General features: G+C 46.6%; 1 protein-coding gene across 1 annotated transcript in view; it reads right to left on the reverse strand.

Moving 5' to 3' along the window:
- The window catches only part of LOC119165049 (prolyl 4-hydroxylase subunit alpha-2), a 379,434-nt gene extending 376,674 nt beyond the window's left edge, over positions 1-2,760 (reverse strand). The window contains exon 1 of the mRNA XM_075873660.1: positions 2,576-2,760. The gene's annotated coding sequence lies outside the window, so the exon portion shown is untranslated. The remainder of the gene's footprint in view (positions 1-2,575) is intronic.
- Between the last annotated feature and the right edge of the window lie 11,139 nt (positions 2,761-13,899).

Here is a 13,899-nt window from a genome sequence, read left to right on the forward strand (position 1 = left end):
TGTCGTGGAACAGTGTGTCTTGTCGCTGTAGTTCTTCCCGCACTATTGTCCGGATAGTAGCGGCAAGGTCGGCGGGCGGGCTCACGTCGACGCTGGCGACCGTTGTTACATTTGCCAGCCTACCAAATTTCGGGGCAATACGACGGGTCTTTAGCTTCTCAAAAGTACGGCAGTGACGTTGGACGGCGGAGACGGAAGTGAGGTCTTCCCTGCCTATCAAAAAGTTGTAGACGTCCTCTGCTATACCCTTCAGAAGGTGGCCGACCATGTCCTCTTCAGTCATGTACGGGTCTATGATCTTGCAGAGCATCAGGACCTCCTCTATGTAGGTGGTACACGTTTCTCCAGGAGTCTGAGCTCTTTGAGCCAACGTGCGCTCCGCGCTCTTCTTTTTTGAATCAGAGTCGCCGAAGCATTTCTTGAGCTCTTCAGTGAAACGATCCCACGTTGTTAAGGAATCTTCGTGGTTTTCGTACCACATCAGAGCTGTTTCCGTGAGAAACAGCGCGACATTTCCCAGTTGGTCGGTGGCATCCCAGCAGTTGTACCGGCTCACCCTTTTGTACTGTGTCAGCCACGCATCCACATCTTCTCCTGCTCTTCCCGCGAACGGGCGGGGTTCCATATAGTGATATCGAGGTGCAGCTGGCACTGACCTTTGTGTGGTTGAGAAGGCGTGACCTTCGCTCTCGGCCATGGCAGTTGGTGTCGGTGGCAGACCGGCAATACGACGGCTCCGGCGAAGTTCGAACAGCTGTGGCTCCGTGGTTCGTCGACGTATACTGTACCCAGCACCTTCCACCACTCTGTTACGCCTGAAGTAGGGGTACGGGGGTTTATTGAACGGAAGCTGGGATGGCGAGGCCGCCCCGGATAAAACTGCCGAGAGCTCTTCTTCTTCCCAAGTCCACACTTCTATTCCCTCTTATCAATCCGGCACATACACGTCGTAATAATATTATAAGTGCTTGATGTGTCCGAAAGGACATTGTTTCGCTTTGTCGAGTAAGTACTTCCTTTGCGTGCATTGCCAGTCGCTTGATCAACCGCCGTTCATAACAGCCGTCGATTGCGTAAACCTCACTAACTAAACATCCACTAATGTTGAAATAAAAAAGTAAGGAAGCGTGAACAACACTGTCACGCTTCGCAAAAACAGCAACAGCAATGCCCCCCCTTCCCCCCAGTCTTCTTTTTTTTCTTTCGCACCCTGGTTACGTGTATGCCCACCATGCTATAAAAAAGAAACGAACTATTTAAGTGGACCTCTTCCTACCATAACGCATACAGCACAGGAGGCTTTAAAACACACAATGTAAATTTTAACCAAAGAAGCACCAGAGCAACCTAGCGTACTCAGCATACGTAATAAATTTTGGAATCTTACGCCGCAAGACAACGATGTGATTACGAGGAACGTCGTTGTAGAGAGGCTCTGGAAATTTTGTCCACCTGGAGTTTTCTAACGTGCACCTAAATCTAAACACACGGACATCTAAAATTCTCGCTTCCACCGAAAATGCGACCACCAAGGCCGGTATCCGATCCCACGACCTTCGGTTCAGCAGTCGGGCACCATAACCGATAGACCCTGGAGGGGTAGCTGTGCTGGGCAGAACGGCTGCTTTAAGTATACCGTGTTCAGTGGTGACATTGAATAGGATTGCACTGACATAAGTATTGCAAGCCAAACATTAAAAATTTTTTGATATCTAAGTTTTAAACACATGCTCTTTTGGGAATTGTCTTCGCATTGCTATATCGTCAAAATAAGAAATGCTCTTTCTATATAGTAGCCGCAATTCAATCGAATGATAGTTCGAAGCTGATGTAATGAGTGTTTCTTAGACTGTAGATCATTATGTATCGCAAGATGCCGGATCCCAGCGGCTGCATAACTCAACGCATTAGAACGAGTGCAGCAGTGTTTCGTCGATCAGTGTTACCATAGTCCCTAAATAGATTTTTTAAAAGCACTTTTTAAGAGCGCCAAAGGACTATGGTGCTACTGAGAGGAAAACGTCCAGCCATATTTTTTTGCTGTTGTTGGTGAGTGATTCTTTGTCATAAAAGGATTTCTTTTCCCCATGCGGCACGTTTTTTTTTCCTTCTTTTTTTGTAGACACAACTAAAAGACACACAGACAACTAATCAATCGAAAGCATATCAGACATAAATCGTATTCTTTGAGTGTAGTTTAGGTACTATAATGCAAGTTGGAATGAGCTATAGTGAAGGGAGAAAAAAAACACGTAAGAGTGCATTTAGTGCAGTGTAGACACCACGCTCAAGCAGCGCACTCCTAAGACAAACTGTGTAAACCCAGCCCAAGACAATTTGTGGGACACGCGAAGAAACAACGCCAAAAAGAGTACCTCGAACGCACTCCAGTACACTCTCACGTGCTTTACACGAGCTCCGTGTTGATGCTACAAGTGAGCTACCGGAAGACAGGGGGTGTGCATTGTGGCCACACAAATTGTGCACACACCCACACATACAAACGCACACGAGTGGCAGCCTCAGGCGTTAAGTGCGCCTACGAAGAGAAAAAAACACCGGCCTGCCTACTTACTTGCAGGGCCCTCCAAACTCGGGCACTTCCGCCAGGCAAGCGAAGCAGCTCCTTTTGTGGGTCGCACACACTTATCCTTCCGTGAGCTGGACCTTTGGAAAGCGAGCTTTCGGCGTGTCGTCGTTGCTTGCCGTTGTTGTTGCTGGTTGGTTCAAGCTTCGCGGCGAGGACGCTGAACTCGCAAAACTCTGAGAGAGAGAGAACACCAAAAGTAAAAATAAAGTACGCGAGCTGTACGAAAAGTAATGCTTCCGTATTTTGTTTTTGCAAATATAAACATTGTTAATTTTTAGTAATTTTTACAGCATTGAAAAGCATACACTTTTGTTTATTTTTCAACGTAATTTTTGTTATTCCGACAGCTTTTTGAAGACGCTGCTCTAGATATTGTATTCCTAAATCTAAGAATTCTGCCGCCAAACTGTTTAGAAGGTGTGCGAGCTCCGGGCAGACTTCATCGTCGCTCTTTGAGGGCGGTGTCGGTGAACCAAAGTGACGGCACTGGCGAGATCGTTGTTTTGTTTTGGGGGTGTAATAAAACACCCGCGTTTCATCTCCCGTGATGCTATAGTCCAACAATTTAATAGGAATTGAAACTTGAGCAAGTTGGTGCGGATTCATCATGATATCAGCAGCGCACTGAGGGATGAGGACTAGGTGTTGTGCACCTTCTCTTCCCATTCCTCGTCATTCAGTGGCCTTCTAATGTGAAGAGGAATCCAAAAACTTAACTTTGTTGCCTCCCTGCACCATTCGCACCGCCACGGTGGTCTAGTAGCTAAGGTACTCGGCTGCTGACCCGCAGGTCGCGGGATCAAATCCCGGCTGTGGTGGCTGCATTTCCGATGCAGGCGGAAATGTTGTAAGCGCGTGTACTCAGATTTTGGCGCACGTTAAAGAACCCCAGGTGGTCTAAACTTCCGGAGCCCTCAACTACGGCGTCTCTTATAATCACATGGTGGTTTCGGGACGTTAAACCTCACTAATCCATCAATCAATCAATCAATCAATCAAACCCTGCACCATTCGTTGACGTGCTGAACAAACGTGCACTCTGCAACATAAACCTCAGTCAGTTGCCCGTGAATCTTCACAGATGGTAACTTCCTTGCGTGAAGAAAACGGATTACAGCTCGAACCTCGCCCTTGATGGGAGTAGCAATCCACACTTCCACCTGACGGCTGTCAAGCGAACACTGAGTGACGTAGCGTATAACGTACAGGTGGGTTCCAGAGAAGGGCGAGTACCTGCATGTTCACGGCACTGTTGTCAGATTGAGCCTAGCACCTGCACTCGAGGCTGCAGCTCATTGGCAACCTCACTTTTGGTACAATACTCGCAGGAACGTTAATCAGGGAACCAAGCGGTAGGGGGCTAAACAAAAAAAAATACAGTAAGAAAATTTGCAGATCCCACGTACAGTGGGAATCGATGATATGCGAAGCAGAAATGGGAAATATTGGTATGTCACTTTAAAATCAACACAACGTTACGAGGTTTTGATAAATGATGATTGATATGTGGTGTTTAACGTCCCAAAACCACTATATGATTATGAGAGACGCCGTAGTGGAGGGCTCCGGAAATTTTGACCACCTGGGGTTCTTTAACGTGCACCCAAATCTGAGCACACGGGCCTACAACATTTCCGCCTCCATCGGAAATGCAGCCGCCGCAGCCGGAATTCGAACCCGCGCCCTGCGGGTCAGCAGCCCCGCAGGGCGCGGGTCCGCGGTGGTCTAGTACCTTAGCCACTAGACCACCGCGGCGGGGGGAGGTGAATGATGCCGTACATGAGTTCCGTGTCATGATTATCATGTAGTTATGTGTCGTTCACCTTCGTCATCTATTCACGTCGCGGGATACCGAATTTAGAATAAGTAGAGCTACCGAAACGGCCGTGAGCACGCTATGAGCGTGGTATGTTGTCACGTTTTTACATGACACGCGTGTCAGGAGTATCATGTTTGCACCAGCTATATATTTCGTCATTCATTGAAGTCACGTAACACCAAATTTGGTATATGTGGAGCTAGCTAGCATAACGGCCACGAGCACATCATGAAGGGCCCATTATACTTCAATGTAGCATTGACGCGTGCGCACGCTGAGCACAGCGTCGCTACGTTAGCAAAACGTGAGCACTCTATAAACTGACGCCAGGCACGACCAGCGTCCGTCGCCGCGGCCCGACGGTAACCGGCGCGAGCGCATCATGAGCGTAGCATGTAGTCATGTTGTTACATAATACACATCGCATGTTTATCATGTTTGCACCTGTATCATACCTTCGTCATCCATTCACTTCCCGTAATACCAAATTTCGTGTAAGTGCAGCAAGCTAAACGGCCACCAGCGCATCATGAGCGAGGCTTGTAGTCATTTTGTTACATCACACGCATCTCATGATTATCATGTTTGCACCAGTCACATACCTTCGTCATCCACTCACATACTGTAATACCAAACTTGGTATACGTGGCGCTAGCGAAACGGCCGCGAGGGCACCATAAGCGTGGCATGTAGTCATGCGGGTACACGACACGCACATCATGATTTTCATGTCAGGGTCTGTCGCTTGTGTTCACCATGCAATCATGACATGCCATACCAGTTTTGCAACATGCCATGTGAACGAAACCACCGCAATAGCTGCAAGACCATGAAATGTAAATCATGACATTAATGACAAACATATGATTTTCATCTCTTGACTAGTCGAACATGTTCTTCATACTTTTATGTTATGCCACACAGAGTTTCGTACCGATACCTTTGCTGGAACGGCCAGGTGAGCTAAATGTCGTGGGTGACTAGATAGATAGATAGATAGATAGATAGATAGATAGATAGATAGATAGATAGATAGATAGATAGATAGATAGATAGATAGATAGATAGATAGATAGATAGATAGATAGATAGATAGATAGATAGATAGATAGATAGATAGATAGATAGATAGATAGATAGATAGATAGATAGATAGATAGATAGATAGATAGATAGATAGATAGATTTTTGTTAGTAAGTGATTACACCTTAATCAATCAACTCGCAGCGGCAGAAATGAAAAAAATGGACGAGAAAGTCGGAAGGGAAATAACCACTTTCATGCAGGTCCACAATTTGCGGCTACATATTCAAATGCTCTAAATATTGCTTCGCGAACCGATGGAAGAATGTACATACGGGCAATAAACTGGGAAGCCAACATTCTTGGACAATGGTCGTATGTGTTCATGGCGTAGAAACTGATGAGACCGACGACATATTTAATGTCAACACCAAGAGATTTCTGCGGGCGCTTGTAAACGTCTCGTACAACATCAGATTGTGCGCACGACTCTGGCTTGCCCTTGAGCTTTTCATACTCCAGCTTCTCTTTTCTTTTTTTTTTTCGTCGTTCACCGATTTCCCGACTGCAGGGTAGCAAAATAGACGTGCGTCTGGTTAACGTCCCTGCCGTTCTTTCCATGTGGCTCTCACTCTCGGTCTCACACGGAGAATACTGGCCCCGTTGAAACTGCTTGGCAGTGCTTATGAGCTTGATCGCACCTGTTATATTACGTCTACGCTTTTCTCCGTCGTCAAATGACGCAAATAATAAGGTAGAAATGCCGACACCATTAGAGGGGGAATCACGGTTGTGCGATAACAGAGAGTGGACCTAGTTGGTGCGCACTCATTCTGAAGGACAGGCGTTTGTGGTGTCCTGACTTCCTTTTGGTCTGCATGCTTGCATGCCCTGTCCTTTCGAAAAAGGTAATTGTACACATTCTTATAGGTTACACATAATACTCCAGACAAATTCTGATATTTGCTAGACGACTGTTAGTTTCACTAACGCACATCACAACAAACACACACAATCGAACACATTCGTACACACTTGCACATGCACACACAAACAAACACACACACGCACACTCGCTCGCACACAAGAACACACACACTCTCTCTCTCTCTTTCTCTCTCTCTCTCTCTTTCTCTCTCTCTTCGTCGTAGCGTTAGCACTAGGCCCGTGTGCTCAGATTTGGGTGCACGTTAAAGAACCCCAGGTGGTCGAAATTTCCGGAGCCCTCCACTATGGCGTCTCTCATGATCTTATGGTGCTTGTGGGACGTTAAGCACCACAAATCATCAATGTAACGTTTGCACTTTCACACCTAAAAAAGCAACGCATTTTAAATAAACACAAGCACACACGAACATGCAACGTTCTTCCTTTGTTTTCGGCGCACTCTGTTTTTTCTGCAGCTCTGAGTTCACAGCGCACACTGCACGCGCTCAAGCTTGCGTGGTTGCATAGGGACACTGCCAGCGGCCAGTCAATGGGCTCCGAAACGCGCGTTGTCTTAATTACTGTTTGTTGAGATCTGGTTTAGATAAATGGAAGAGCTGCGTGCTGCGTCACGTTGCCGATCGCCGAGTTGACATCGCTGCGCTTAGAAGGAGGTCGGTCACGCGCAGCAAAAAGGCACGAGTTTTTACTGCGCGTTTCGGAGCCTGTGGACTGGCCCTTCAACGATTCGCAACTTTCACCGCCTAGAGAGGGCGATAATGCAAGCCCTACATGGCTGTCGCTTAAGACAACGCCTCCCCTAGAAAGATGCCTGAGGAATGGCTTGCGCTCCCGGCGGCCTGCCTTCAGTTTTAAACAAGCTCCGCACGGTGGCGCTCGCGACCGACACTATTATCACTGCGACGGGCGGTACCAGCTAAGCGTTTTTCATCTGCGGCCCATAGGAGCTCGTCAGTCAAGAGTTGTTCGAGACCTGCAACTACGCACCACTGTTTCGAAGGCTATGCAAAGAATTGCGTTGTTGCACCGTCCGCCACAGGTGAAGCTAGCGACCGAGAACAGTTTCAAATTGAAAGAGGGAAAGGGTGCGGCAGCTGTTTTTTTTTTTTTCTCATGCGGCAGGCATCTTCCTAGAGGAGGCGTTGTTTAAGAGATCTGGCAGCCGGCGCGCCGGCAGCTGCCGCCGGTGTGCCCGTCACTTCGAGCTGCGTAGTATTTTCGGCTGCAGCCGTGTTGTCAAGGCTTTGCTGAGAAGGTCGTTGACTCTAGCATGTATTCAATCTCACACTGCGTGTCGAGAACGTGTGTGCAGCGTATTATTGAAGGAAAAGAAGTTTTGAACGCCGGCAACATCGTCTGCTGCGGTGTGAAGGATTGCACTTACAGCTTTGTGAACGCTGCTCGTGCCACGGCCGGAAAATATCAAGCGGCCGTGCTCGTGCAAAGCGGGAAACTTCGCCTTTGACTGCACGGCATCTGCCCAGTGGCATCCAGCACATTTTGTGATTCTCGTAGCTCAGCAAGCAAACAATAAAGAGTAGATTATTGCTACTACGACTCGCAGTAATGAATTCAGAATAACCGTAGTAAAAAAATTACCAGCGGCAAAATATGAAGCACCAGCAAACCACTAAAGTGAGGCCGACTGAACGATGGCTTGGGCTGGCTGTGTGGGCATCCCCCAAACGACAGTTACGACGGATGCTGCATGGCGGCACCCCCATCTTTCAAAGTTGCGGATACTTTCACAAAGCGTCGAAGTTGATCCACTTTTCGCCATTGGGCTCGACTTATGAGAAGCTCTCGAAAACTATCATGCATGGACGCCCATACCTGATCCTCGACCACTCTGCTCGCGGAAGGTAGTGGGTAAGAAGCTCAAATAATACTTCATTTTCCAAATGCGCACTCAGCCTAACAACCTCCAATGTCCCTTTGAGAAGCATATTACGCATGCCGAACCACTCTTTCGAACGATGCAGTATACATGCGATGACATATAAGCTCCATTTAGGCGTAGAGTAAGCACCACATCGGTACCCAGCAGTCGAGAGTACCGCGTCCGCTGCTTCGATGCTTTCGGTCCGGCAAAACCCACTGCCGAACGTACTCGAGGCAACGAATGTTTGGGAGGGTTTCGTGCAGAACCCGACACTCGGTCGTTGAGCCATAATGCGGGGCGCTTGTCGCTGGGAGCGCCCTGCACACCCGCTCCGGGAACATTTCGAACCGTCTAGTCCTCTGGGCGCGCTAGGGGCCACGAAGTCGGATCGGAACAGGGTTCCACGAAAGTGGATGGATCTTCGCCCGTGGTAATCCAGGTTGATGTTTTTTTTTTTTTGAGCCTGATTCATCACAGTAATGATGATGTTGATGATGACTACGCACCTTCTTCTAGTCGTGTCCTTCTGGTATCACTATGTAAACTGTCAAAACGAGCGACATTTTTCCGCATCTCACAATCAGCTTAGGCTGGTCCAACTGCCACAGATGATGGCAGGATCCAGCCGAGCTTTGGAATAAGGGACCCGACCATTTGCAATGCTCTGCGTAATGAAAAAATATTCTTTGTCTCTCTCTCACCCAATGCCACCGATTATAAGAGCCAGTGGCTTACAGCATACCACCATTTCATGAACAACAAATTAGGACAGCAGCGATCGTAGTTAACCGTGATGTTGCAAAATATTCTTGTTTCTATAACTTTTTAGAACTCATAAACGAATCGAATTCCATATTCGATTCAAGCAAAGAAACGCTCACTGACACAAGGAAGGAAGAAACCAGCGTAAGGATAGAGAGGTTCGGCAGTTTTTAAACTGGTTGACTACCCTGGGCTGGGAAAGGGGGAAGTGGAGTAAAAGTTTATAAAAAATAGATGCTACAAAAAAAAAAGAAAGAGAACAAGGCGAAGAAAATGAAAAGAGAATACTACACTGCCGAAATTCTGAAAAGGTAATTACGGTTTCAAAGCCTTCTGGATTGAAGATGGACTCGGCCAGTATACCAGAATTCTTCGTTCCGACAAAGGTTGCGAGAAGCAGTTAATACACCTGGCTCGTAGATTACCTTACGCGGCACAGGGGTTACACGCTTGTCATTTCGAGTGAAATGACTGGTAAGTGTGGTGATGGAATTACTGAATTAAACAAGAACTGTGCGGTTGAATAATTCCGTCGTTGCTTAGTGAGGTAGCGTGGATGTGAAGTTTACAGTGAGGAACAGACTGACACGCTTGTGCCAATGGTAAATAAACAGGAGTTAAGTGTTAGTCCTGTGAAACATCCAAACCCAATGAGCATGTGGAATGTGTTTTTAAAGTCAGCTTTATTATTCCACTTTCTTGCTGCAAGGTTTACGTTGGTCAATCTAGTAGGAGTGTAAACTAATGCGTTATAGAACATGACACTTCCTTGAAAGCTTCAGCCTATTCACATCCCGTAGCGCATTCCCATAACTGTGGTTGTTATCGTATGTTCCATGAAACTAAAATATCATTCAAGTACAAAAATTAGTCAACACGTGAACGAGTAAACGTATCACATTACAGGACAAGGAGTATGACTTTCCTGATTGGTGAAGATTGTCAGTGTCCCAATGCTCTTATCTCTGTCCTGGTTCTGAGGGCAGTTAGGCCTCTTGTGAGACTACGCACGTGAAATTGGTTCCGTAGCGCTTTTGATGTGCAAAACCTGTTACACAAAAACGTAAATTTCGAGTTCAGCGCAGTGAATATCGAGTTCAGCGCTGTTGTGTAGCTCGTTACTACTTTCATTGCTTAATTGTTATTTCGTACTTGATATATTCAATGAATGAAGGAGAAGCGTTGCGGTCAACGTCATACGAAAGCCAAGCAAAGAAACCCCTGGCTCGATTCAGAACGCGCGATCAAGTGACCACGCATACGGGGTAACCAGTGAAAGGTTGTGCTGCGCGAGCAGTTGGTCTTTACTAGCCGACGCTGCCTGCGTCGGCCTTGCGAGGTGAGAGAGGGAGAGGGGAGCGCCCGTTTTGCTGGTGTCTTTCTGGGCTGGCATGAGACGCAAGACACGAGCATGCGCAGTGCGGGTGTGGAGGGCACCAACGCCGACGCGGAAGCGCTACATCGTGCCACGACAGAACACCTATATAGTGCCACTAAAGGATGCTCCGCATTTAAAGGGGGAGACAGAGGGTAAATTCATTGAAGTGCCTAGCATCTCACCGCTAGTCAAAAGCGTTCACACACGCCCGTCGTCCTCGAAAAGCACTAGAAGGCTTTCACTGCCTTGAGGGCTGTAGAGTGAAATGGACGGTGCTGTAGCACCTGCACAGAAAGTGGCCGTTCATACAGTCGGCCCAATGCGTCTGGAAGTACATGTCTCCTTGAGGCAAATCGAGGACGTCGGCGCAGTAGGTGTTCGTTATTTTCATCGGTGCCGCAAACATCGCATCCCGCACAGCCAGTCATGCCGATTAACGATGTATATGTTTTCGTGAAAGCAACTCCAAGCCAAATGTAGGGAGATGGGTGTGTTTAAAATGGGCGGGTGATAGCGCTGGAAGTGAGCGTATTTCTTTTCTTTATGATGATCATTGAACGTCCTCCACTTTGTAAAAATAATAGAAAAGGTATCCGAGGATATCCATCGATAACACGAACCACCAGGAAAAGTTCGCTTTTGCTGTCATGAATCCTATAAACGCTTTTTCTGGTGCTTACGATGTGCTTACTGAGCTATTTCGTCTACAATGCTTTTATTAGTGCAATATCCGGGTTCACGCCGTTTTGAAAATCAGGAGTCAAGGGTCAGAGTAATAACTTAGCCTATGGCATGATCAACGAGACTGGCAGAAAGGCGTGTCGACCGCGATTTGGGTGTCCATGTCTGCGGGCGTTCGCGACCTCCCCAAACGTGTTCGGAAGCAGCTTAAACAAAAGAATTGCAAGACTACTCCATAAGATGCCCAGAAAATGGGAATGGACAGCGGGCTTCTGAACGTGTGTAGCTTGAAATTGAAGGGCTTCAAAGACACCGAGACGCCCGTAAAACTGAGGGCTGTCACGACATCAGAAGAAAACAAAAAGGACGAGAGCCGCTTAAGGGAAGTGTTTTGACATACTGACAAGCTACTTCGAAACACTTGAACCCCACATGACCGGTATGCGCGAAGCACTTCCTGATTTGTTGCTTATTTATATTAACTTGCTGATACTACTGTAGGATTTGGGGGGGGGGGTCACACTGAGCGACCGTGGTAGTGCTTTAGCGAACGAAAAAAAAATACACGGGGAAAGACGTGACACGCGTATAGCGCCTGCGCGTGTCACATCTTCCCCTGCGCGTGTTTTAGCCCCACCGCGGTGGTCTATAGCAGCCGACTGCAAGCCCGATGGACGCGGGATCGAATCACGGCAGTGGCGGCAGCTTGATTTTCGATGAGAGCGAAAATGTTTGAGGTCCGTGTACTTAGATTTATGCGCACGTTATAACCTCCGGGGGCTGAAACTTCCGAAGCGCTCCACTGCGGCGTCCGTCGTAATCGTATTGTGGTTTTGGGAGGTTAAACCCGGGATAATATTATTACACGTTCGTGTTTTTTTGTGCACGAAAAAAATAGTCTGACAACAACACCATTCATTAAGGTTCGTGTTTAGTTCCGCTTTCAGTGAAACGACAAAACTTTTCCCTTTCTTTGCATCGTTTTGACACTTGTTTGTCATGTTTCACGCACTTTTCAAGAAATCGAAAGATGTCCTTCTCGTTGATGCATTCAAGTTGAGCGGATGTTCGAAATGTCCGCTGACAGAGCTGCCTACTATAAGGCTCCGGAGGACGTGGCAATAATACAAAACCTTTTTTTTTTATTTACGGACTCCTCTACATCTTGAAGTACTTTCAAAGTGATTGGTAAACAAGTTATTTGTAGCGCAAAGCTGGTGACATGAAAACCGGGCTCGGCTGCTGACCAGAAGGTTGCGGCTGCGATCCCGGTCATGGCGGTCGCTTTTGGATGGAAGCCAAATGGTAAGGCCCGTGTACTGTGCAATGTCAGTGCAGCTTAAAGAACACTACATCGTGAAAAATTCTAGAGCTCTCCACTACAGCGTCTCTCAGAATCGTAAAACCCCAGATATGATTGTTATCATTATGTAACATGAAGATGGGAAAAGAAGAAAGACATATTCAAATATTTTAATGCGAAACCTCTCCAGCTTTCCATTAAAATAATTCTCTCTCTCTCTCATCTGTCTTTCGGCCTTTTCAAAATTCGTGTTTCAAGCTTCGCGCCACAAATAACATTGCTCGTGAACTTAGGCATTAGGTAACCGAGGAAAATGTTCTTCCAGATTTTTTTTCATTTTGTTTGATAACAACCTTACGGAAGGATGTGGTGAAATGATAATGAAGCCCAGAAAGTTCCAGCATTGTTGACGCAGATGCTCATTCGAAAGCGTTCTAAACTACTTGTCACAAATACGAGCCTAATTTTTATACTTATCTGTTGTGTCACCAGAAAACAGCCTATATTCCTAAATAGGTACCCTTTTTGTTTTAGTTATTTTTAAACAGAGTATCGGTGAACTTCTTGGTGAATTTCTAGTCCAAAATACTACCGATTTGAATTCTGATAGCCTGAAACTGCTCTAAACTGCATAACGCAATGCATTCATGTAATGTAAGGACAGCAGTATATGCAACGTATAAACAGAGGTGTAAGTGCATGTATTTCTGAAGTTGGAATCTAGAAAATGACTAAGTTGTCATAATACCGAACACTTGCAGAAAATAAAAAATTGCATATCATCAGTTTAAATAGATGATTCTAGAAACATCTTCTTAGGTAATTCCTAAAAAGTAAAAAAATGCACTGTGTTCTATTGCCAAGATAGTGAAACGCAAAATTAGAAAAAATTCAACTGTAGATAGCGCAAACAGAAAATAAATTCATTTTAATATGTATAACAACACACTGATGTACTGGGGCTGGCGTTTCGGCGGCAGATTTAACACTATGAGCACAATGTTCACCAATAAAGGGCTGAATAAACGTCGTCGAGGCCACGGTATTGCTGCTATCTTGCATAAGAAACAAACAATAGAGGATTTGACGACATCCCATACTCTGAAAACTCACAGCGCCCCGTATGCCTTCACTTAATAACGACTCGAACGAGAAAGACGTGTTCTTTTTTCCTCTTCTTCGCTTGCACTGAAACTTTCCCGAAACCATTGACAACGTGATTTCCCACAGCCTCCCAGGTCAGAGGCAACTAATCTGGTATTTCACTGCCTCCATGAGCAGACCACCTGTCAGAAAGATACGATGCCACGTTGTGATGTCATAACATGACGTGAAGTCACTCGACGGCACGGGGACATCGTGAGGACGTCACAAATTGTGCTGATTCGCTACGTCACGGTGACGTCATATGGTGACGTCATCCGTTGCGATTTTTTCATCACTCGCCATAACACCGCGATAAACTGATGCCTGCGGCCAAGCATCACGTAGATTGCATCTCAGGCTTTCGCC

This window comes from Rhipicephalus microplus, chromosome 9 (assembly GCF_043290135.1).
Source record: "Rhipicephalus microplus isolate Deutch F79 chromosome 9, USDA_Rmic, whole genome shotgun sequence".
Lineage (NCBI taxonomy): Eukaryota > Metazoa > Arthropoda > Arachnida > Ixodida > Ixodidae > Rhipicephalus > Rhipicephalus microplus.